The sequence below is a fragment of the Mus pahari genome, chromosome 17 (genome assembly GCF_900095145.1).
Source record: "Mus pahari chromosome 17, PAHARI_EIJ_v1.1, whole genome shotgun sequence".
In the NCBI taxonomy this organism is placed as follows: domain Eukaryota; kingdom Metazoa; phylum Chordata; class Mammalia; order Rodentia; family Muridae; genus Mus; species Mus pahari.
In genome coordinates, this window is record NC_034606.1 from 29655420 (window position 1) to 29681066 (window position 25647).

At 46.9% G+C, this 25647-nt stretch overlaps 1 protein-coding gene and 1 pseudogene across 2 annotated transcripts in view; one reads left to right on the forward strand and one right to left on the reverse strand.

Annotated features, from left to right (window-relative positions):
- Positions 1-25647, reverse strand: part of Fam49b (family with sequence similarity 49 member B) — a 132634-nt gene that overhangs the window by 85585 nt on the left and 21402 nt on the right. Inside the window, exon 1 of one of the 2 annotated variants that reach the window (XM_029531121.1) lies at positions 11595-11643. The gene's annotated coding sequence lies outside the window, so the exon portion shown is untranslated. Of the gene's footprint in view, positions 1-11594; positions 11646-25647 lie in introns of those variants that run through there. The other variant, XM_021216915.2, reaches the window with a different exon arrangement.
- On the forward strand, positions 15183-15281 carry LOC115062479 (annotated as a pseudogene).

Consider the following 25647-nt stretch of genomic DNA (forward strand, 5'->3'; position numbering starts at 1 on the left):
GCACCTCTATGCACATACATATACACATGTACACATACAACCTGGCACCTCTATGCACATACATATACACATGTACACATACAACCTGGCACCTCCCAGGTGCCATCAACCCCAGTCTCTAGGAGCTGTGGTTATACCAGAGTAAAGCCAGGTTCTGCTGGAGGGGAATCAATCTGAATGACACCTAATGACAGCCATCAAGGTGGGTCTCTAGGGTCAACAAGTCTCAACAGCCTTGTTGAAGGATCAAGTGTCTACCTGACATTTAACCCTACCCCTAACCACAGGCATTTCTCATGGCCTGTTTCACTTCACACCTTTTCTAGACCTCCTCCGAACCATTCTGCCACGTTCAGGGTCACTGGAATTCCAAAATTACATGGCTGAGAACCGATGGGAGTGAATCCAGGGAGAGGAGGTCTACCAACGACTGTGCTTTGAATTGCTCTTCGTCTGTGACCCAGAACAGTAAGTAGAGAACGTAAGGGATAATAATAATCTGGAAGTGGGAAAACAGACACAAGAACTCAAAAAGAAAAAAAAAAAAATGACAGCACCTAAGTTACTGTCGGAGTTTTTGTCAGCTTAGCACCAACTCCAACATACCTGACAAGAAGGAATCTCAGCTGAAAAGTTACCTCCTTCAGACTGGCCTACGCCAGATGTTCTCAACCTGAGCATCATCACCCCCCGGGGGGGGGTGTCTAATGAGATCTTCACAGGGGTCCCATATTTATCAGATACTTACATTACGATTCATGCCAGTAGCAAAATTACAGTTATGATGCAGCAACAAAGATAATTTTATGGTTGGGGTTCAGCACACTCTGAGGAACTATATTAAAGGGTCAGCATTAGGAAAACTTGAGAACCACTGGCCAATAGGCATGTCTATGAAGTATCCCCTTAATTGTTAATCAATGTAGGAAGGCCCAGTCCACAAAGAGCCATATCATCTGTGAGCAGGAGGGCCTGGGCTGTATTAAGAAAAGGTACCTGAGCCAGCTAGGGAAAAAGTAAGCTAGTATGCAGGAATCTTCCACGGTCTCCTCTTCAGTTCCTACCTCTTTCTGTCTTGGCTTTCCTTGCTTACAGAGTGTAATCAGTAGGCCGGCCAAACAAACCCTTTCCTCCCCCCAGATTGCTTTTGGTTCATCACAAGAGAAATCTAGGACATTTACAAAACCTCCTTTGTCAGGTAGTCACCACCTACCATGTGGGTCTCCACTTTTGTTTCATTTCTCTTGAGATAAATGTGTTTCCTGGGGTAGAAAACAGGTAAAGGAGGGGGGCTCTGAACAGTGCCCTGTCACCTGGCCACTATGTTCAGGGCATTGCATGCTCTGCACAGAGCACAGCACCCTTGTATCTTGCACCAGCACAAGATGATTTCAACCAATCAGCTGCCTGTGCTGTGGGACGTTGTCCCTGCAGTACCTGGAGAAGCCCAGAAACCCCAGCTTGTTTGCCTTTGCTTTGGCAGTTTAATTTAGGACTCCCACTAGCTTTATGTAAACTCTTTGCCAACAGGAAAAGACACTCCGCATTGTTGAAGGCACGGTTAACTTGGGCCCAAGGGAAGGAGGCATTGTATAGATTACATAATGGTTACTCTATTGCTTAAGAAAACAAACGGCAGCCTCAGGCAGAGAAGTGGAAGGATTGAGAAAACCCATTTCTGTAAAAGCATCTGAGGCTCTATCTTCTGAATCACTGTGAGTCCACAACGGCTCTGCTTTTCTCGGGGGCTCACTCGATGCTGCTTCCCGGAACCTGGGAAAAGAAGTTTCCTCCCATCCACAGTTGCCTAACCAAAAAAAAAAAAAAAAAAGAGGCAGGCAGGATTCTCCTAATAAAAGCTGGAAATGAAAAGTGATAACTGCGCCCAAGGCCCTGCTTACTGTAAAGAATCATTAGGAACCCCCTTTTAGGGCCTCTATTAAGATTTTATTTTCTCTACAAACTACCCCAAAGGGAAATAGAGTGGAATCCACAGGCCAGACACATCTGGCTGGCTCGCTAGTGCCTGCATACCAACAGTACCCTAAGCTCCCTCCCTACGCTGGTTTCCTCATCTGTAAAATAGAAATAATTGCCTATTGGAAAGAGATATGACTCAAGTCACTGTGAAAACGTGCAAAATGCTAAGCTTTCAAAGAAACAAAGCAAACCAACGAAGGTGGACTTGCCGGAAGAATTTGCCATGAGAAGAGGCGGAGCCTCCTGACCCATCTTTTGTTTCCACCCTCCCAGAGAAACCACTTGGAGGCCTCTTGGCCACATCTCTTCCATACATCCCCTACCAGGAGCCACACACACTTGTCCTCAATCCCAAAGGTGGGTCCTGAGCAGTCTAAGACAATGCTGTCTCTGCCCTGCCACGGTGGTTGGTCTGAGAAGGGGATGCAGGTCCTGAGAGGATCCTGCAGAGAGAAGAGTGGAAATTCTGTCCAAGGACTCTGCAGGGAGATGCTACCTCTTCCTCCTAGGCTGCTGTAAAGGAAGGGAACCTGAGAATGAAGCCAGGAGAGAGACGTGCAGAGCCCAAAGCATCACCAAGAAAACAAGGCAGGGCCCTGATCAAAGTGTGCCTGGAGGCCGTCCCACTTCCTGCTCCTGTCAATCACTTCCCTGGAATTGCCGGGTTTGACCCGGGAGTTGGGTCAGTGGAAGCTCAGCACGCCCCACCTGATGAGCCATCCTGAATGACTCACTACAAGGATGGGCAGAAATGTAAGCACATTTCCGATGATTTAACTCAGATTCAGGTTCTCTCGGAGGAGGGCACAAATAGGTCTTGGTCACTCTGGAACTTGGGCTTAAAAGCTTTTCTGTACAGGGGCCCTGAAACAAGTCCCCCCCCCCCCAGTAAATGAATAGAAAGAAAGAATCAAATCACCTGCAGTTTCAGAAGCCTCTAAGGCCCCAGGTTCTAGCTGGGGCATTGAAAGACACCCTAAGTATAGAGAAGCACCCAGGCTTGGGATGAAGCTATAAGTATAGCCAAGGCCCCAGCTCCCTGTTCTGCACGGCGGGGTAATTATACCAGTGTCCCCTAGATTGAAGAAGCCATGTAAAGGAACAGGAGAGACCGTACCCACAGTGTGATTTCCCTTCCTTTCTGCAGTTGACCTTGTTGCTGACGTGGTTCTGCTCTGAGACTCAGAAACCAGGGTCATCATATGTGCATAATAATGGGCTTCACAGCTCCAGGAAAGTGGGAAGAGGGAAGGCGTGCCTCAAGCCTCCCACCCCACCACACACCCCCATTCCTGTCAGGAGCAGCATCCCACGAGAGTGTATGGACACGTTAAACAAGGGCTCCCAGCTTTCCGGATGTGCTGTCTGCCTACAGATCAGGGGTCCCAGGCTACTTAGTGCGGCTGTCAATACCACAGCCCCACGTTCCTAGAGGGTAGGCTAACAACCAGAAAGGATGTGGAACTCAGGTAAACTGAAACTCTAGGGAAATGAGGGCTTCCCTCATCCACTACCCCACACCTCCAAGTACTGATGAAATCATTCCTGAGTATTTGACCGAGTACCTGAATGAGTGGACAATACAGAAGGCAATGACATCAAGACTCTAGGATTAGATCCTGAAGAAACCTGATGGACTCTGTGCAGCCTGCCAGGCAGACAGTAGCCAAGCCATTCTCTGAGACACAGCCTCTTTCTCTAACAAAAACAAATTATCAGGAGTAACTAAGACCCAGTTATGGTGTGTACACCTGGGATCCCAGCACTCAAGAGGCTACGGCAGACTTCAGAGAGTCCAAGGGCTACACAACCAAACAATCTCAAAATAAACAAGTAGATAAACACCTCAATTCCCAAAGGCAATGTAACTTAGGAAAAAGATTGAATGGTGTAAAGGCATATCCCAGATAGTAATTACAATTAGTCCTAGATCATAAAGCTAATAAACTTTCAGTGTGTCTGTGTGTCTGTGTGTGTGTGTGTGTCTGTAATGTGTGTATGTCTGTGTGTGTATCTGTGTGTTTGCATGTCTGTGTGCGTGTCTGTGTATGTCTGTGTGTGTCTGTGTGTATTTGAGTGTCTGTGTGCGTGTCTGTGTATGTCTGTGTGTGTATATATCTGTGTGTGTATGTGTGTCTGTGTGTATGTCTGTGTGTGTGCACGTACATGTGGAGGCCAGAGAACGACTTGTAGAACTTGGTTCTCTCCTTCTTCTGTGTGTCCCAGGGATTGAATTCAGGTCATCAGGCTTGGCACCAGGCACTTTAACCACTAAGCCACCTGGCTGGTCAGCAAACAATTGATTTTTCTAATAAAAATTAAAGCAAGATGAGAACAAAGTGTCTACCCGGCACCTAGGACACAGAGTAGGGACCCAACTGTTGCCCCTGCCCTGTCAATGCCCTGAATACACCTAGAAACAGCTATCACATGTCTTTCTCGTGTCTCTTGTTAAATATTTCAGTTAATTTAATGGCTAGATTTCAAAGCAGTACCCCTCTTCTTTACAAAGCTCCATCTGTTAAACCCACAACAAGCACTGCACAACCAGCCCTCGCTGCCGCTCTCCTCTGCTCATTCCTCAGTTCATTCACTCATCCAGTAAACACGAGTTTAAAAACCTGTCTCGTTGGACTTCCTTTGCTCTTGCCTACCCATCATTCAAAAACAGTTCCCAAACCACCTCAGGGAAGGAGCCGCTAGCCACATTCTCTGTCCCTGTGCCCCAGGTGGCATTCAGAAACCAGCCTACCTTCTCCAGTGGGCAGGACTGTCTGGGAATGGTGAATCGAATTACCGAGTGCACTTAGCAACAGAGACGGGTTTGGGCGTGTGCGTGTTAGCCAGAGGGACAGTAAGATCAATTCTGTGACTTCCAGCTGGATTATTAGGAAGGTGACCTTTCTAAACCAGTTAGAACCACTAACTGCTAAATGATGCCCCAATCTGGAAAGGATATGGGTCTCATCCAGAGATGAAAAAAAAAACTGTGTCCAGACTTGGCAAGACCTTCGGCTTCGGATTCTTAACACCTTAAATTCTATCTTTAAAGTTTTCAAGAAGCAATCACATCCGCTTTCAACAGAAGGCAGCTCAAGCTGGAGTTGTTCAGAGGTGGGAAGCATCCAAACAAGAGATGTCTGAGCTCCCGTGAGCACGGGAAGCAGGCGGACCCACGTCACCTTTCTAGGCTCACAGTCTGACACGGAGGTTGTCAGGGACCAGGAGGTGGCCACCCTTTCTTTCCTACAGCTGTGCAGGCCAGTCAGACGACAGTCGAGTTAGCAACACAAGCCTGAAAAGGGGCATCAGAAAAGGATCTCCCAGGGCAACAGTATTTAAACCCGCTCTCCATCTCCACTCAGGCAATGAAGACAGAATGATGGTCTGAGGGAGTCAGATGTCACCGCTGATTCACACCCATCTTCCAGTAAGCTGAAACTCTGCATCCCAGCTTGCTACCATGATGGTGATCTGCCGAGAGCTCAGTGGAACCCTGAGCCCCCAGAACTGAAAACTGCATAGCCAAATGAACCATCACTGGGTGCCTGTGACAGAGGATGTCCCCTGTCAGCTGAAGCTGCCATGCCCATCTCCTGACTCTGTAAGCTAGTCGCCACCCCCAGTTCCTCACCAACCACAGACAGCATCATAAAGGCCTTTTAAGATGTATAACCCACTTAGGGAACTTATTTCCAAACTGTAACCAGGGAGTGCCAAGAGAAGAAACCTCTGGTTCTATAACCCAGCTCCTGAGTTCGACATGTGGCCAGCCGCAGCAACAGCAGCAACAATGAAAAGCTCCTCTGGGAACATCTATTTCGCTAAGAAAGGCCATAAATGTTCTTTGTCAAGTGAACAGAAGCTAGTGTCTTTGGGGCCTTTGATGATCCATCTTGGACAGGCGGTGGGTGGATCAAATAAGTCTAAAAAAGGATGACACAGGGGGACAAATTCTCACCTCTGTTGCTTGCTAAACACATCGGGGATTCGTTTGTTCCAGAAACAAGAGTTCTGACTTTCCAGAGCAAATAGACTTCAAGTTGAAACAATTAATAATGACAGAAAAACCTCCAAGTAACCCAGGAGGTGGAGGGCACCAGGAATTAGTGGCAGGTGGCAGGGAAGCTTAAGATACATTACAAATCCCTTGGATGGATAAGCAGTGCCTGGTTATAAAACCCCTCTAAATAATGCCACCAAACTCCATCTACTGCATGCCAGGACTTGACACAAGTTAGTCTCTCTCTCTCTCTCTCTCTCTCTCTCTCTCTCTCNCACACACACACACACACACACACACACACCACACCACACACATCTTGAAAATGGGATTCACAGATATTTATCACTTATTTACAGATTCCTTGAGACTCCAGGCAGAGTCGGGCACTGAGGAGACCTGCAGTGGCCTATGTACTAGCTAGACCAGACGGCACAGAGAAGTGCCTAGTATTTAGCGCTGGATTCCCACTGGAGACTTGCTAACTCCCTCTAAATTTTGGAAGGGCTCTCGTGTGCAAGGCTCCCTAAGCGGTTTTGTCTCGTCCTCTGTGGAGTCCAGGCTGGTCTTTCACTTTCAACCTGCAGACCTCTCCAAGTGTTTGAGTTATCAGCATGTACCTCCGTGCCTAGTCCCAAGTAGTCTTTTAGGTAAAATTGATTCTTCATCAAACAGCAATACATGACCAAACATGGTGGTATAATGACTTGCCTGACACAGGAGGATCACTGGTTCTGGACTGTTCTGGGATACGCAACAAGTTATAAATTAGCCCGGGATATAAAACAAGACTGTCTATAAATAATAATAATAATAATAATAATAATAATAATTTTAAAGCTTCAAAGGCCTATAAAAGGACATGGAGTCGGGTGTCACCTGCCCGCAAACAGATTTCCAGCTATACTCTAAGCAGAGCCAAGCAAGTATCCATATCGTGTATGTCGACAGATACGGAAAAATATCCATGCTCCTCTCTTTCCATATAGATGAATGACTACTTTTCTGAATACTGCTTTTCTTGCAACTCAAAACTAAATCCTGGCTACCTTATAAGCTGTTGGTTAGCAAAGCTCCAAAGAATACAGGCTCTGGCGTCTCCTTTGGATGGCCTACTGAAACTAGATGGTAAGACCTTATTCCTGAAGACACACACACACACACACACACACACACACACACACACACCCCTTGGTTGTAAGACAGAGAGAAATCAAGCTGGAACTGAGAGCAAGCTCCCTTCCTATTCTTTAGCTTTTGTGATGACAGACGGTGCTACACAGAGTACTCGTAAAGAAAGGGCACCAGCGGCCTTGCCCTGCCATGAACCCCACAAATTATAACATTAACCTGCCGGGCAGGATGTCTCTATACCTGCAATGGTAGCACTATTGTCATGGGGCACCCAACTGTCCTATGACTAGATTTGAGACTCACTGCCCAAGATGGAGTTCATATCTGATACTGTAAATCCCACCAAAAACCTATGGCTGGGGAGGTCATCAGCCCTGGGAGGACAAGGACTTGGCCCTAGCGTTTAGCTACATGCATACAGTGTCAAACTGTGAGGAGTATGCCATGCGCCTGCCGCAATCACAAAGGGCTGCTTTCCTGTTGTGCTTTTAAGTACAGGGGAAGAGAGAAGGGCAGAGCGCGCTCGCTGCTCCTGTCCCATTGTCTCTTCTTGCCCCTGTGAATCACCCATGACATTACTACTTCCTGGAAATTCCGCCCCTAGGTGCACAACCCAGAATTGAAGCTTAAAATAGCATGAACACGTGAGACAGGGACACACCGAAGCCAGATCATGTTGTTTCAAGAGATGTGACGACGACGTTCACAGCTTCTCAACTCCAAGTTCAGAGACATTGCACTGCTTGCCTGAAACTGGTCATTGCGGGGATATTTACACCATAAAAAGCCGCAGACACAGGCCTAGTGAATGGCTCACTGGTAAAGAACACTGGCTGATCTTTCAGAGGACCCGGATTCGATTTGCCAGCACCCACATGATTGGCTAACAACCATCGGTAACCCTAATTCCAGAGGATTTGACACCCTCTTCTGGCCCCAATGGGTGCTACATGGTGTACAGACAGACATGCAGGCAAGACACCCATACACATAAAAAGTAAAATTTAAAAGTAAAAAGAAATCTTAAAAAGAAATCACTGAATGCCACAAATAGGCTTTTTTTGCCTTTCCCTATGGAGACTGCTGTAAACATTTATTGGCACATCAACATATACTACAGTGCAAAGGGAGGCTCTGCCGCCCTTCCCTGCATACTATACCCATGATGCTCACCAGCTCGGAAATTCTTGCATCTCAAAACTTACAGAACATCCCAGAAGACATTTAATCCTCACATTCCCCTAGCATGGTTTCTCCTTTAGCCCCACTATGCAGTGTCTCTTTACTATTCTTTCATACTTAAATCCCTTTTTCCACTTGGTAATTACTCTTGATTCTTGCTGGGGTCAAATCCTAGCTCTGTCCTTACCAGTACAAGTGTACAACCATGAATAACAGATTTAACTGCATAAGCCCCCCCCATCTATAAAATAGACACGACAACTGTTCACAATGCAAAGGTCAATGGGTTGTGAGGAGCCCAGCTCCAATGAACACATCTACAGCACTGGCTCAGGCGACACTGCAGAAGAGGGGGTGAGGAGGTGTAACACTTGAAGGTCCGAGAACCAGAAAGTCTATGATGTGACTCTTAGAAAGGGCTGCTGAGTTAGACCCGAATAACAATATCACCAGACATGTTAACATGGAAGGGGGAAATCTCACGGCAACCCAACCCCTAGACAGAGAACTAGTGGGCACTGATGTCTGCTGGGAGGAGAATTAATTAGCCTCTCCCAGATTTGAGTCCCTGACTGGTTATCTAATACCAGTGGTCAGCCCTGAAACCGTATACACAGGAAAAATACAAATGGGCTCAGCGGGTTGCATCTATGTATTTGTCTCTATGTTTACAACAACAGTAAACAAAAAGAGCCCATCAAGTGGAGACTAGGGAGGATGTTGGGAAGGCTGGAGGGAGGAAATGACGTCATCATATTTTAATTAGGGATGTAAAATAAACAAATAAAAATACAGATGGCCATAATGATGCCCCCTCACAATTTGTTCTGCCGATTAAGTGGGTTGAGCCAAGAACTCAGAACAGTGTCTGGCACACACTTAATGAGGGTTAATGTTGTGCGATGGTTCACTTGTTCTCCACAGCTAGTCATTCCTTAAGCCCTTCCCTTAGGTTTTAAATAAAATGAACTCTCATTTCATTTCATTTTTGGCTGGTTTATAGATCTTCTTCCCCCTTGCTTTACATTTTGACGTCACTAGTCCTCAATCACTTTAAATACACTGTTTCTTGGTTTTACTGAACGGTTAAATTTACCAGCATCTTGAAATGGCTTGTCCCGAGTAGTCAGTCTACAGTGTCTATCTGTGACTTCTGCACAGGTAGTCTTTTTCCTCTTTATGCGAATCCTGTCAGGAATGCACTGATGAAATATCCTGTAGGACTGAGTTTGTGTTTGTGGTACTGGTTAAACTAAGTTTCACGTTAACTGTTCAGGTTGAAGGACATCATGTTATAAGTAATCAAGATAGAGATTCGGGGTGTGTGTGTGTGTGTGTGTGTGTGTGTGTGTGTGTGTGTAGTACAGTACCAAGTTTTTATTTCTTGTGGGTAACACTCATTCAACTCATGGTTAAACTTCCAGATAGTGAAATTTTCTAGTCCCACTGTCATAAAGAAATAAACATTTCCTTTAAGGTTCCTGGATACTCAATCCTACCTTATCTCAGGCCACATTTCTAGACTCACTGTACAATTGACACCCCACTCACTGGACTCTTTGCCTACAAAAGTCCTGTATGTGTCACAGCTTTCCACACATAACCACTGGCTCTCATGTCTCTCTGAATTTCTGGTTGATTTCTAGAATGTTTTGTTACAGACTCCTCAAGACCCAATGCTCTTATTTCCATCAACTCCACATTTGTACTGGGAAGTATTTGTGCAAATCAGCTCTGTATACCATCTCAGCAAAAACTTCCAGGTCATTGAACCCAATGCAGTCACTCATTCACGCTTCATTCCTGCTGGCATTAAAATTCCAGCTTACAGGCTGTCCACAGAGCTTAGTAAATAATGGCACTTTCCACATGAGCCCTGTGACCTGAGCTCAGTCCCTAGAACCCACATAAAGGAGAACGGAGAGAACAGGCTCCAAATGTTGTTCCCATGACGCTGTCCCCTCCCCACTCAATATTAAATGTAGGCTTTCTATAAAATGCATCTTACTCCAGGTTTAGCATCTAACATCGGAATGTAATATGAAAACTGAAAACTCCAAAGTGGTTCGAAAATCCCATATGGCCTCACACTGAAGACTGGCCGACTATCTTTTATGACATACAACATCGTCTTTCTTTTAGCACTGGACTGAATGTCTTAAGCTAAGCACCATATGGAAGAGATAGTTTGAATGTAGGGGGCATGCTGTATGATAATTACAGTCTATAAATATAGGAGACACTTGATGGCATGAGATGCTCAAATTTTCAAAGGCACTGAGAACAAAGACTAACAGAAGGAATAGCAGATCCAGGCCTCCTATCATACTCTTCCGAGACAGAGGCCGACCGGGAGAAATGATAGGACCACCTAGGCTATTTAAGATGGTTTTGCCTTCAGTCTGCTTTGTTGAACAACTATGCCTGCATCTGTATAAGCTGAAAACACAGACATGATAAAGTGCTGATTCATCAGGCAGTTCTAGGGAGCACCCGAGCATGCTGGGAATACTGCGTCTCCTGATTCAGGGCAGTTAACCTGGGTAGGATAGTAAACATTTATCCAGCTGTAAAGAATAAGGTTTGTATTTAACTGCACACATAACTCCATTAAAAAAAAAAAATTAAAGCATGCAAGAGCAGAGGCTGCCCTGGGCCACCGTGCTGAGGGGCCCTTACCATGCTGACACATCACCACAAAGCTGGCCAGCCACGTGGAATGTGGTGAGGCAACCAAGAGGCACAGGAAGAGAAGACAGAAAATGTCTGTGCCCTGCCAGCAGGGGGGGGGTCGCACCTGAGCTTAAAGAGAATGTCCCCCCACCCCCACCCTACAGGTGCCCTCAGAGGGTGACAAAAATTACGCTGGTTAACAGCACCTGCTTGCAAGCCTGCCTTCCATCACAGAATGATTGGGGGCAAGGTCCTTCCTTCCCATGAACTTGAGCTTGGTAGGGCTACTGTGACTTGGGTAATGTCTACACACAGTTCATGGCTCAGAAATCTTTGCTGCTACCATTACCTGTGGCAGGAAGTGTAGAAGTATCGCCTCACCTCCAAAATTAGTTCTTTAAATTCCTACTCTGACTCAACAGCCTACAGATTCTCAACATTCATGGGCCGAAGGAGATGATGCATTATGTGCTGTCACTTCCATGGGGTGGGGATGCGTCTACTGAAGTGAAAGTCACAGCTGGGCCACTGCCGCCCACTCTGTTTGTTTCTTCAGAGTGAGAGTGAGCAGTGCAGGGTTAGAGCCAGGTAGCTAGGGTCCCATGCCAGCTCTGTTACTTACCAATGCGGCAGCCTTGAAAGGGCCTCAGATTCCCGGCCTCGGCGTCTTCTCCTGTAAGAAGAGTGACAGCAATGATTAAGCGAGTTACAGCAGCACGCTGAAAGCCATCAGGAAATCCTGGCCTTCACTATTACTTCTTCCCTTCCAGTACTAGTAACATGGTCTGAGAGGACGACTTGTAAGGGCCAGTTACACACAGACCACGCCAAAATGTCCCATCTTTACACATGGTACCATGGGACTGTCACCTACAAAGACCTTGCTCAAGAACTATGCGAGTGCCAGGCATAGTGGCACACACGTTTGATCCCACTACTTGGGAGAGAAAGGCAGAGGGATTTCTTGTGAGTTCAGAGCCAACCTGGTCTCCATAGTGAGTTTCAGGAAAGCCACAATTTGGGGGGTTTGTTTTTATTTGGTTGGTTTTGTGCCCTGCCCCTAAAACACTAAACAAGAAGAAAACAAACAAACAAACAAACGTATGCAATCAAGTTACAAAAACAAACATCACACAGATTTCTCATGTTTGGACTGGAGAGATCATTCAATGGTAAGGATGCTTACTGATCTTGCAGAGGACCACGATTCAATTCCCATCACCCACACTAACCAGTTTACAACCGTCACTCCAGCTCTAGGGAATCTGACACCTTCTTTTGGTTTTAAAAGGTACCTGCACATACGTGATACACAGAAACTCGTGCAGGTACACTCCTTTAATCTCAGTGCTCAAAAGGCAGAGGCAAGTGGATCTCTGTGAGTTCAAGGACAGCCAGGTCTACACAGTGAATTCCAGACCATCAAGAACTAGAGTGAGACCCTGCCTCAGGAAAAAAAAAAAAAAAAAAAAAAAAAGTAAATGAAGTAAGAGTTTTTAAAATGTCACATTTTAAGTTAAGTTTACAATGTTGTGTTGGGCTACATTCAAAACGACCCTTGCAGCATGCAGCCCATGGCTCGCAGGTTAGACCCACAGCAGCAATGTTTCTCAAGTCTGTCTCTCACTTAGTGCTGAAAATAACACTAGCCATCACAAGGATGGAGGAGGGGGGAGGAGGGAGATGGGGAGGGAAAGAGGGGGATAGGAGAGATGGGGATGGGGGAGAAGGAGCTGACTCTGAGAAGTAATTTGCTGACAGTCGCACAGACAAGGCAAAGCCCCAAACATCTGTAAGTAAGGACCATCAGGCTGGACCCCGTAGTCTCAGAAGTAGAGGGTGGGGTGGGGTCATGCTGTCCTCTGAGATTCTGAGTTCTAAGATAAAGGGTCCTGGAATCCTGGGTGGCTATAGAAGCCCTGGTCCCAGAAAAATATGTTGGGCTCAACTTGACTCTGAACTGATCTCAGTCATTCTGTCCCTGAATCACTTCCTGTTCGGGGGTTTCTGTTGCACACAGAGAAGAAAGCAAGCAAGCACAGTGCTCTCAGAGGTCTCACTCTTGGAAACCAATCTCTCAGAGCGGAAGCTTAGGCATCAAAGAGAGTTTTCAGAAAACCAGGGTTCAACAGCAGCCCCCTTAACACATGACCAGCACTCCCCTTGAAATGGAGGCAGAGGTGCGTCCATACACACTCACTGCCAGGTGGAGTGGAACCGAGTGAGCGCCCTTGGCCAAGATCAAATCTTCAGCTGCCAGGGAGTTTTCACTTAGCTTTTCATTGAGTTCTGAAAATACCGGAAGCCACTTAACCAGCTTCATTTTATTCACAAAAGGTGTGGGGCTGGGCCTCCTTGTCTCAGGAGGCCACTGTCTGCTGCTGTCACCCCGTGTGCTTTGCCAGCTCTGCTTCTGTTCACAGGGACAAGTGCCTTCCCCTTGTTCTTGTTGTATGCTTTAACATTCTCTTTTAAACTCATCACAAATGCTTAAAAGAAAGAGAAGACTCAACTGAAAGGCTGTCTAAGCCACACTCACAGCCATATCTTCAAGTGTGTATGCACACATGTACATATACCATATCACACGCATATACACACCATATATAAGTATAACCCATACCACACAGTCTACAAACATATACCTAAATGCCATACTACACAAACACACTGCACACATACAAGCACAACATACACATAACACATTACGTGCCATACACATGTACAAATTCATGTACACAGAACATACCATATACATGAACAAATGAAACACACACCACACACCTATAAATCACATATGTACATATATGGCACATATCACACATACAATGAATACACATCACACATATTCCACTTAAACATATACAACATACCTATCACACAAATGTGAAAGCACACATGCACACACACATGCATATCATGCATACTCATACCATATACATGCATCATACTACATACATGTAGCACACATACAGTTCATATACCCCATATATGTATATCACACAGCAGATATACACTATGAGTACACCACACATACACACATATACTCACCATGTCATAGGTATATATATATATATATATATATATATATATATATATATATATCATACATACATATATACCATAAACAAATTATACATGTATACACATACTACACTCATAGACACATAACTGCCACTTCTCCCATCCCTCTTATTCTGATTCTTTGACAGGATTTTTAGAACAGAACATGGGGACAAGTTCTTGGGAAACTTTTTTTTTTTTTTTTTTTTTTTTTTGGTTTTTCAAGACAGGGTTTCCCTGTATAGCCCTGGCTGTCCTGGAACTCACTTTGTAGACCGGGCTGGTCTCTAACTCAGAAATCCGCCTGCTTCTGCCTCCTGAGTGCTGGGATTAAAGGCGTACACCACCATGCCCGGCTTGGGAAACTTTTTAAGGCCTTGCACAAAATCCTAGAAATGACAAAAGGCAATGGGAACTCTCACGAAAGTCTTGGCTTGCTTTGTTTTTAAAACCACTAAGGAAGCTGACCACTGTGTAACCTTGATGCAAACCCAGGACACAGTGCCTTTGGCAGTAGGGAGGTGGTATCTGAAGACAAGTGACTATCTCTCACTTCTTGCAAAGAGAAACTGGGCTATACCGCAGACTCATCACAGTTTCCAGGGCCACCTAACTTGGGCCAAGTCTCCTGCCCTCTTTGAGATCCAGCAGCCTTTGCTACAGTGGCGATATAAAAGGCAGAACTGCGGCTTCAGAAGCCACACACTGAGCCTTCCAGCCACCCAGGGCTCTGACGTCAAGAGCTAGTGCAGTTAAAATGGCCAGAGGGGTACAAGGACAGGCGTGGGCAGGCAAGGGTATTCCATTAGCTCAGCCAGACAAAAAAGTAGTGAGGGAGCTTCCCCAAGGGGATTCTATCCACAATGACAGCTACAAGACAAATCCCAGCTGTCCAGAGGCAGGAGAGTATCCAGGCAGAGCCAACAGCCCATGCCAGTCTGACCTGTGGCTAGGCCAAGCGCAAGAGGGATGAGACTGGATGCCAGGGGGCCAGTTGCCAGCGACGCCCACCTAGGCCACATGTGGGACGGTCAGCCCTGGATCTCAATGGCCATCCGGCTTGGCTAACTTGGCTACAGGTCTGAGCCAGTGAAAGACCCCCATCTCAAAAGAACGAGGAGGTGCTGGGGTCAAGATGGCTGAACAGGTGCTCACTTCGGCAGCACATATACTAAAACTGGAATGATACAGAGAAGATTAGCATGGCCCCTGAGCAAGGATGACTCGTGAAGCAGTCCATCTTTTTAAAAGAAAAGAAAAATAAAAAAAAAAGATGGCTGAACAGAATGCTTGCTGCCAAACATGATGATCTGAGTTTGGTCTCCAGGATTTAGGTGATAGAAGGAGAGAGAGAAGTGACTCCCACAGTTTGTCCTCTGACCTCCACACTCGTGTCACACAGCATGTGCATGCTCCCAATAAATAAATATTTTTTAAAAATCACAGTGTGGGCACTATGGGTAAAGGCATTTGCCACACAAGCCTGAAGAACGCCCGTAAGGTGGGAGACCTGACCCAACAGAGTTGTCCTCTGATTTCCATACTTGCACCGAGGTGCATGCTGGTTCTGTCTGTCTGTCTGTCTCTTTTTTCTCTGTCTCTGTCTGTCTCCCTGTCTCTGTTTCTCTCATAAGAAAGAGAGCCAATGAGAAGGTTCAGTGAAAATGAAGTTAAGATGCTTGCCACCAAGCCTGACAAGCTGAGTTCCAGCCACGGTAGAGGGAGGGAACTGACGCCTACAAATTATTCTCTGACCCCTACACTTGAGAAACGCCACCACACACAGACACAGCCTCTGAGTAGGCAAGTCACCTACAGGATGTCTCTGACCAACACAGCAGAGGAAAGTCAGACTATAAATTAACCCGGGAAATTCTGGAGTTGAGACATTTCAGGAAACGTTTTTGCCAGCCTGCTTCATTCCATAATTATCCTGACACTCCCCACACCCCACTCAATGGGAAACAGACAAAGGAAGAAAAAAAAAAAAAAACAAAACAGGTGTCGGGTGTGTTCCACATGGCACCACAAACTCAGCTGCCAAACGTCGCAACAGTTGCTCACTGCTGAGGAGTTTCGGGTGGTATTCTCCTCTGTGAGTGGAATACCTTGGGTAGCTAGAGTTCTGACCTGCTGCTGCAGGGTGCCAATCCAGCCCAGGTAACTAGGATCCCAGAGGAGGAAGGCCCCGCACCAGATGGCCCTGCAGCTCCCTAGGTGATCCCCACGAGCAGCTGGGCCCCGAGAAACACCAGGCAGGCTAACTCATTAGCCCTGGGAAGCCCCTGGGAAATCTTATCTGCAAGTGAAGAACTCTTTGTAATTAAATAAAATAGCAGATGTAAAAGTACCCAGCAGTGCCTGTTACCCAGAAGACAATAAATGTTAATTAAACAGGCAAATATAATTCAAATAATTACTCCTTCCCCTCCGAGAATTCATCTTCGAACTTTATTGGCTTGTTTATCACTTGAGACTTTTTTTTTGGTGACCATGATTCATTCTATTCCTAATAATAAAATTATAAACTTACACCCATAATCCTGTTCCATTCCAAGGGCCCTGTAAAAGAGTTCCTGCAAGCCTTGGTCACTTCTTTCAGCTGGTAAGGCTTTTCCCCCAAGAAGAGGGCTAATAAATAGTAACTACGCAATAAACATTCACTACTTACAACGAAGTCTTCAGATTTATTTTCCCTTGGAATTCACCATCGTTTTTCTAAATGAGGCTGAAACACACTCCACAGGATTAAGAGGATGTAGTAATAAAGTAGCAAGAACACACAATAAAAGAGCCTATTAGGAGGCTAACATGAAGAGCAACTCATGAAAATCAGTTATGTTCGAAATCTGGCGGCGGGAGGGGGGGGTGGAGAAAACCTCAAAGCCATGGATGTACAGGCATTCAAGGGGTGTGCCCTTAACACAGCTGTTCCCTGAGTCACAGCATCTCAATTAACTACATAGTGTCTCTCATTCAAACTTCTCCTTGTAGCCTCTGGGAGCCCGAGTGGCTTTTAGCCTTCAGGTTTGAGAAGTCTAGAAAATCTGTCTTGAAAAAACAAAACAACAAACAAACAAAAAACAGAAGCATCTCTGAGTCTGAAGGAGGTTTCGCTATGAACAGAACATCTCCACGTCTGGCTGCCCTGCTGGGCTAAACTACTCCCACCCTATGTGCCAAGCAGAGAGGACCTTCCTACGGGTCCTCTGAGCTCTGCATCCCGTCCCTGAGCCTCCTCTCCCCCCAAATTGTCACTCTATGCCTTAAATTAACAAGACTCAAAAGTCCTGCCCAAACATTAGGGGTCGTATAAATGATGTCATGATCTCTTGGTAAGAGCAGAGTGGCTGACAGTCACTTCCTAGGATAAGATGAGGCCATGGCTACAAGGGTCTCATGCCCAGGGAAGTATTCACATTGCTTACAGCGCCACACAGTGACCGAGGCTCAAATGAGAACACCCGCGATATTATCACAGTGACAGCCCGAACACTTGTCCTCCAAGACAATGAAGAGAACAGTTGTAGACAAGTGGTAACTTTTAAAGGTTGTCTCAGCCCTTGTCAAACACTTCACCCCTAATCTTACTGTCATTTTCTCTTAGCCACCAGTAGCCATCCTGACACTTTTAATTAGATCAAAGGCACCCTCATGAAGTACTGATCTTAATTTTGGATATTAGCAGTGTGTCGTGTAGCTTAGATGTGTGGATTATCTGAATCTCAGACTTCTAACTCATGGTTCAGTTTTCTTATTCTGGCCAGCTAAGCACTAAATTGCTAGTATGGGCTGCCTGGGGAGAAGCTCACACATGGGATTCAAATTTGTCTTGGCTGCTTTGAAGTTTTGGATAGAAAAGCTGCAGTCAGAGGCTGGGGAGACGGCTCAGTCAGAAATGGGCTTGCCATGGAAGCATGGGGCTCTAAGTTAGATCTCCACGCACACACAAAGCTGAGCACAGCAATGTGTGCCTCCGGCTGTGGGGAGGGGAGAGAGGAGGACCTCACAGGAAGGCTGGCCAGTCGGTCTAGCTCTAGGCTCAATGAAAGACGCTGTCACAAAAAATAAGGTGGAGACCATTGAGGAAGACATTTCATATCAAATTCTATTCTTGTGCACATATGCCCACATATGAACACACACACACACACACACACACACACACACACACACACAACACACATCTGAGGTCTCCTCACATTTGATATGCTTTGATGCTATAATCTTGTCCACTGAAGACAAGAGCCTCATTTGTAAGGCTAAAGAAAAAACAAAAGCCCCAGCATGCATCTCTCAGGTGGTGCCAGGCCACTGGACAGTCCTTGTTCAAAGACAAAACACGGCAGCAGGGTCACTACACGATGCTTTCCCCTTTCTTCCAAGCACTTAGAGGATGCAAGCTTGCATTCATACTTTTCCCTGAGTCAGCACGGGGGTCCAGGGTCTCCTCTCATGAAGGAGGTAGAGGCAGAGGTAGGCAGAGCTCTGTGAGTTCGAGGCCAACTTGGTCTACATAAGCAAGATCCTGGCCAGCTAGGACTACATAGTGAGACCTTATCTCAAAACAAAATAAAATAAATACATTTCCCATAGTTTCAAGATCTATTAAACAGGCATATACAATTGTTTCTAACGAGACTTCAGCAGAGTAACCAATCTGCCCTTAACCCTAGAAAACCAGTGGTCCTAAGAGAGGGACAGCAACTAAACAGGCGCTACTTAACACATTGGCAAATGTTAAAAAGTGAGTGTTTGGAAGCCTTAACTCAACCATAGGTTTAGCCTAATAATGTTAACAGAGACTGTGCTTCAATGAGGTTTGGTTTTGTCTGTGGTCCTGGGAATTGACCCCAGGGTCCATGCATGTTACCCAAAAGCTCCACCAACAAGCTACATCCCTCAGATCTTATACAAGGTTTTATTTAAATAACAACAATTCAACCTTCTTTGGCTTTAATGAACAGACTATGGAGGTATGAAGGAGGCCAATAAGGATGGAATTATATTAGTGAATAGACACATATTATTACTACATGCTGAATAGACATGGAGAATCCCAGAACCATCACAGCCACACCCTAATCCTGTGTGATAAACTGCAGTGGGGACATGGGCAGATACCCCTAGCCGATGAATGGATAGTAATGGCATTCTGAATTAGTGGAGAATTGCCTATCAAATATTTTCTAGGTATAAAGACAGGATGTCTTTAAAGATAAGTCACTGCTAACCTGAAAGATAGAGAATACTCCTTTGGGGACTTTGGGGACCTGGTCTATGGCTGAGGAGCACTGAGGGCTAGGTCCAGCTGACATGTTTCCTGGTTCAGCAGCTCTTACTCCCAAGCCCTTCCACAGGGTGAATCTCCCAGGTTTGGGGTCCCCATGCCCTCCAGATGGGTGAACACCCAGGGTGTGGTCATGCACTGCACTGGGCCTAGAGGAGGTGCTGAGCACATCCCTTCTTGGAGCTCTTAGGACAGTAAGCAGTAGCATCAACATGCAAACTGTGTGTAGTGGACCAAGAGACCAAGTCGTTACAGACTTGGCAACACAAGTCCCAACCAGGCTGACAGGTCACTTCCACAGTCTGCTCAGGCCTTTCAGCATCTCTAAACACACTCCCATTCAGACCTGGCTCTGATCTGGCTCCTGGCTCCTGGGATCAGTGGTACCCAGCAAAACTTTATACCATGATGCAGACTATCTTCAGCTGACCTGCTTGCCTGTGTGGTTACAGACACTGGAATACTGCCCAGTCGAAGAGCAGAAATTTAAATTCTATCCAATGATAGTCATGGTGTGTGCTCATGAACATCCGATCAGTGCACACGGCGAGGAGCTCCGGAGTCAGGCACACCTGGGTCCAGTCTGGGATTATGTAGATCCCGACAACACTCAGAGTCTCAAACCAACGTGTTTCTTCCTCTGTCATTCTTTTAAAAGTGCACTGAACAATATTCAGGAAGCGGCTGGTCCATAGAAGAACGTCTAAAATAGGACTTCTCAACATGCAGCTGAGTGTCAAAACTCATGAAAAAAATGAAAAGAGAAAATGTCATACTACAAAAGCCATCATTCGAGCAACAACTGGATCAAAATTCCAAATCCCTGTTTATTTTAAATGAGTCTCCGTGACCAGGGCTGACTTCCTTCTTTTTCCCCCAGCCTTCATCTTGCTGCCGCTGAGTTTCATCGGAAGACACCTAGTCATCGCCACTGTATACATGATAACCGTGGCTATGCCTAAACTCACCAAGATGTGAAAGTTAAATATGAGCAATTTGTGCACACCAAGCACAAACACCTTAAGGAAACCATAAACATATCCTACTGCATAAAACTGAGCAGGACTCCAGATGGGACAGAGGGCAGTGTTACCCGGAAGTGTGCTCTCAGTGGGCCATAGGGACTGGGAGGGGCGGTGCTTGGTGAACAGGCCCACGTGCCTGTAGAGGACGCTACCCTGACCCCACTCTGTGCCAGGCAGGGTAGTGGCCCTCAGGAGCAGCTGCATGCTAGGAATCTCTCTTGGGCCAGCACTGAATACTGTGCCTTGGTAGTAGCCACTGGTGGCTCTCGGGAGAAAACAGCAGCTGGCCCTAACCACCCAGGAAGCGTTTTCCAAACACTGGCACCTCAGACCTGGGAATCAGGGATTCCTGGGTGATGGTGCCACACAGCTGGAGCCTCTCCCTCTGAAAGCCAATGCCACAGCAGCCATTCTGCTGAGCCACCAGGCTGGGGAAGAGTTCCAAGGGAGAGAAGCACTATTTAGAAATCCTCTTGTTAATGGCACCTCCCTTTCCCAGTGACTTCAGGGACAACAGATGGCTGCCTTAGGGCACCTCTGCTTCTCTCCCTCCAACCCCACCCCCGCCCCCCAGCCCTCAGAAACCTATGCTGAGCTAAGTAGGTAAAGTGCTTCTTTCCCACCGAGCCCTAGGCATCCAAGGTTGGTCCATGCCCTGCCACTCGGGAAATCGGGAAATCGTGAAATCGCAGTGAGTTAGTACCGTAAGTGCTACCCCTGCTTCTTGAGAAGGAAGCCTGCCCCAGGGTGGTATGACTCACACAAAGCCACACATGAAAGGACAGGAAGGGCAGGGACAGGAGCCAGCTCAGGGAACTCTCACCTATACCCCAGGCTGCTGCCCAATGACCTCTCTCTCCCAATAGCTGTTTACCTCCCTCTTACAGCCAGTCAGTATAAAAACCTGACTAAGTATTCTAGGAGTCTAATTTACTACAATCCGCTCATACTCAAAATGTCCTCAAGCACCACATGTGGGAGTTTTGACACTGATACAGAACCCCACAACCCAGGGGAACCACTAAGTAGCTGGGTTACATAGAAAAAGCTTCTTAACCTCTCTGGGCTCAGTTTCCCCTGCCATGAAATGGTGATGGTAATATCGACCACTAAGGGTTTGATAAAGACGATTAAGTGATGTCATTCAAAGAGGCAGGGCTTAGACCACAGCCAGTGGGAGCAAGTACTAACAGCTGGTAAATACAACAAGGCCCCTTCTCCTCCACACTAAAGGGTAACTAAGACCCCAGATGGCATGGAATGCTATACACACCCATTTCTTCTTCTACAGACAGACCCATGACAAAGTCTAATCTAGAAATCAGGCTCTGCTAAGGACGAGGAATGATAAACTAATGGCAGACCCTAGCGATGTAGTGTAATAAAAGTCGTATGATGCGGTTTCCCCATCTTTCTGTGTGTCTCAGCTTCCAGGGGGCAGGTAGCACATACAGGAAACACTGGATGTAGGGAGGATGTGCATCCTAGACAGGGCATAGAGGGATGCTGGGAACGTCCATCACACTACTAGGAATGCCTTGTCACTTGAAACTTATAAGCTGTTCACTCCTCAAGTGTCCCACTGCTCTTTCCAGGTATAGTAACGGAGATGGCGCCTCTCATCCGTGGCTAACTAAGTGAAACTGTCCTGTTCTCTGGAGTCGGGCCGCACAATGGCCTGCTTTCTCCCTTGCCTTATCCTTCTCACCGCCCCCCGCCCCCTACCCCAGGCAAGTTGACCCCTGCTACTCTCCTAACTTTCCTCTTGGGTGCCCAGTCCCCCCCACACACACACTACTGGCACTGATGACCCACTATATGGCCAGAGACACCTCATATCCCCCCAGGGCCCAGAACTAATGAGAAGTAACCATTGTCATTCTCCATTCAAGACCTTCATAATCAAAGTCAAATATGTGTTCACTGTCCAAAGCCCATAAAACTGAACTGGGCAGGGCAAGGGGTGGGGGACCCACAAAATAAATGGATGCAAACAAAGCCAAGGTGGCCCGACATCACCTGGGAGGGGACGACAGGAGATGGTGAACAAGGCTAATACCCACTGAGAGCCCAAGGAAGCGGCCCACTACAGAGCAGTCACCTCCTGACATCTGCAAGGATGTCCCCAACCCACCGGACCTACAGAAGCTCTGTCCTGCAAAGGCCCCTTGGAAGTCCTTGAGGGTTCGTGGTGCGGCCCAGTGAAGGGAGAGAGCATTTCTTTCCAGCCACGTGGTGCTTTCTAACTAGCAGGAATCGGTACCCTCAGCGCCTCACCAACGCTGGCCTGCCTCCAGACCAGCTGGGAAGGAAACACTGGCTGTGGAGCCCTCCCCACTTACCCACATGCCCTCACATTTCCCAGCATCTAGCCAGGAAAGACCACAGGCTGGGGCAGCACTTTGGTCTCTCCCTGTCTCTTCTCTCCTCCTCCCTCCCTCCAGTCAAGTACAAATCACCAATGTAACAGAAACCTCAGCGGTCAGGAAAGAAAGCCACACCCTGCAAGGCCCTGCCATGCTTTGCCATGCACAGCTGCTGTCTTGTCTGACAGCTCCATTCCCCTCTGGAAATGCACCCAATGTTTCCTATGGGACACCCTAACTATCCCTCCATGTGTTCCAGGGGTGGCATGTAACCTAAGAGAAGACAGTCAAAGCATGGAACCTTCCAGAACCGACAGATGGTTGGTTCGAGAACAGACCTAATATTCTAGCTGACCGGTAAGTTTGACTGAGGCTGCTGGGAGGGAGGTGCCTTTTATCTCACTAGGAGACTTAGTTTACGTCCAAGTTGCTCTAGCCGTTTGCCACCTGGAAGAAAGAGACTGCCTGGGCGACAAGAGACCAACCTCAGCAAATGGACCATTGGGGCAGCCCCACCCAATCAGGTCATTGCTTGGCACATAATCCTCTAATTTTAGCGACTTAGGTTAGCTGAAGTTCAGAGAGAGTCATTTGCAATCCAGAGAGCAACTGGTTCCGTGTTCAGTGGGTGACAGGCTGCTGCTGCCACCTGTTCCCCACTTCCCGTCCTGGCCTCATGTCAGGTAGGTCTGACTCTCTGCTCGTGAGGAAGGTGGGGCCCTGAATGTCTGTCTTTCATTATGGACCCAACTCTTATCTTTTTGTGTTCCTTCTATCACCTGTCCCGTGATGTAAATCCCAGTGGCTGCTTACAGACTGTGGCTCAAGGTCCTGAAAAGCCATCATGGAGTGTCCCCCCTCTTGCTCAGCCTCATAGCTCAGGCCCACAAACCAAACACTCTCCGAGCTCTGGGAGGTCCTTCCACATCCACGTCACCTGGGAGGAATGGGGTTTTCAAGATTCTCATTTATGACATAAGGTGACCCACACAGGTTTCCACATCTCTCTTCTTGGGTGAAAGCCCTAGGTTCTCCCATGGCTGAAGTCCACTTCTAAACCCACTCTCCCTCCCAGTGCCTCAGGTTCTCCAGACCTTTCTAACAGTAGTTCACTCAACTGTTCTGGGTTCAATAACCTTTGTTATGCAAATTAAAGAAGAAAAAAAAAGAGCAACAACTACTACAACTTACTATTGTAACTGAAAAAAACAGTTCACTGTTTATATTTCAGTTGGAGCCCTAAAGAAAGATCCTATGATACAGTACTTGGGAGAGTGGGCCCTGCACCTCTCTTGGGCAGCACAATAGAGCTGCCCCTGGGGAAAGAGGTGGCTGCTGAACTGGGTAAGTTGGCTGGAGAACCTGCCCTGGGGATGCAGGCACAGGAGGGCTAGCAGGCTGATCAACTCAGCGACCTCCCAGGCCCAGATCCAGGGCTTCTGAGTTGATCCACCCAAACATTTACCCCATTTATGATCTGCTGAGGGGCATGCCTGTCCTGCAGACCCAAAGCTGCAGGATCTCCATGACACAGGGTAACAACAGGATGTCCGAGAGGAGTGCATGGGAGGATCCAGTACTGATCGCGTAACAGAAGCCAGAGGCCTCAAACCAGACCAGTGACTCCGTGAGATGTACATTTGCAAGAATGGATAGATGTGTGCAACACATATGACACATTGCAGCTTCCATGACAAGACACTTTTTATTCTATTTTATTTTGAGGGGAGGGTTGTTAGGGTGGAGACAGATAAAGGGACGAGACGTGAGTGGGATTGGGTGTATGGTGTGACATTCACAGAGTCTACAAAAAGATAAGAAAAATAAAAATAAAAAATAAAAGAGCCTATAAATAAAACTTGTGTTGACACTGAGCACAGACAACACTGACATTGCTTCATTCCAGGAATTAATTCCAAAGACTCTCGGTACAAATATCCCTGGGCTTCATGGACCCAAGTCTGGCTTCAAATTCTGTCATTGCTAAGGACAACCTTGCACTTCTGACCCTCCCGCCTCCATTTCCAAGTGTGGCGTTCCCTGGTGCACACCACCATGCACAGCTTACCCAGGTGAGTGAGATGGGACCCAGCGTTTCACGTGTGCTAGACAAACATTCGACTGAGCCACATCCTCAGCCCCAGACTTTCCTACTCACAGAAGACAGAGCTGAGATGCCAAGCAATGATGTCACCTCAGACATGGCATCCAAAGGCAGAGAGGCCCCAGTCCGTCTTTCCTTCCATCACCTAGAAATGACCATATCTTCATTTCTATGTATTTACACTCAAATATGAACACTTATTTAGAACTGTAAGGCACACAGACGTTCACTACGTGTCTTCTCTCTGGACGGCATCTCACGGGGCTCTAAAACATGGCATCTGTTTACTGGAGATGACTGTAACCCTGCACGTCTTGGGCCTCACGTGGTTTCACGCTCTCCGGCTTGTGGGCAAATGGCCCGACATGGGCAGCTATGGGGGTGTTCTGTAAAACTGTCTAGCACCTCCCAGACCCTGCAAGTTGCCACACTCTGGGTCACTCTGTCTTCTTACTATCTCACCAGTCAGCCAAAGAACATCCTGCAAGGCCAGGGAGGCTCTAGACACAGCAAGGAGTCTGAATAGTGTCTGCTCCTTTACACACCACACACGCACAGCAGGTGTGAGAAGACTGAGGACTACCCTATGCTCCACAGGGTAGCAACGGTCTACACAACAGACATGTCTCACCAATAAGATACAGATAAAAATGTGGGGGAACCCTCAACATACGCTCAATTAAAAAGCCAAGTATCTGGGCATGGTGGGTCACACTTGTAATCCCAGCACCTAGGAGACAAAGGCAGGAAGATTAGGACCAGAACCACCCTCAGCTAACAGCAAATTTCATGGCCAGCCTAGACTGCCTGAGGCTCTACGTCAAAAT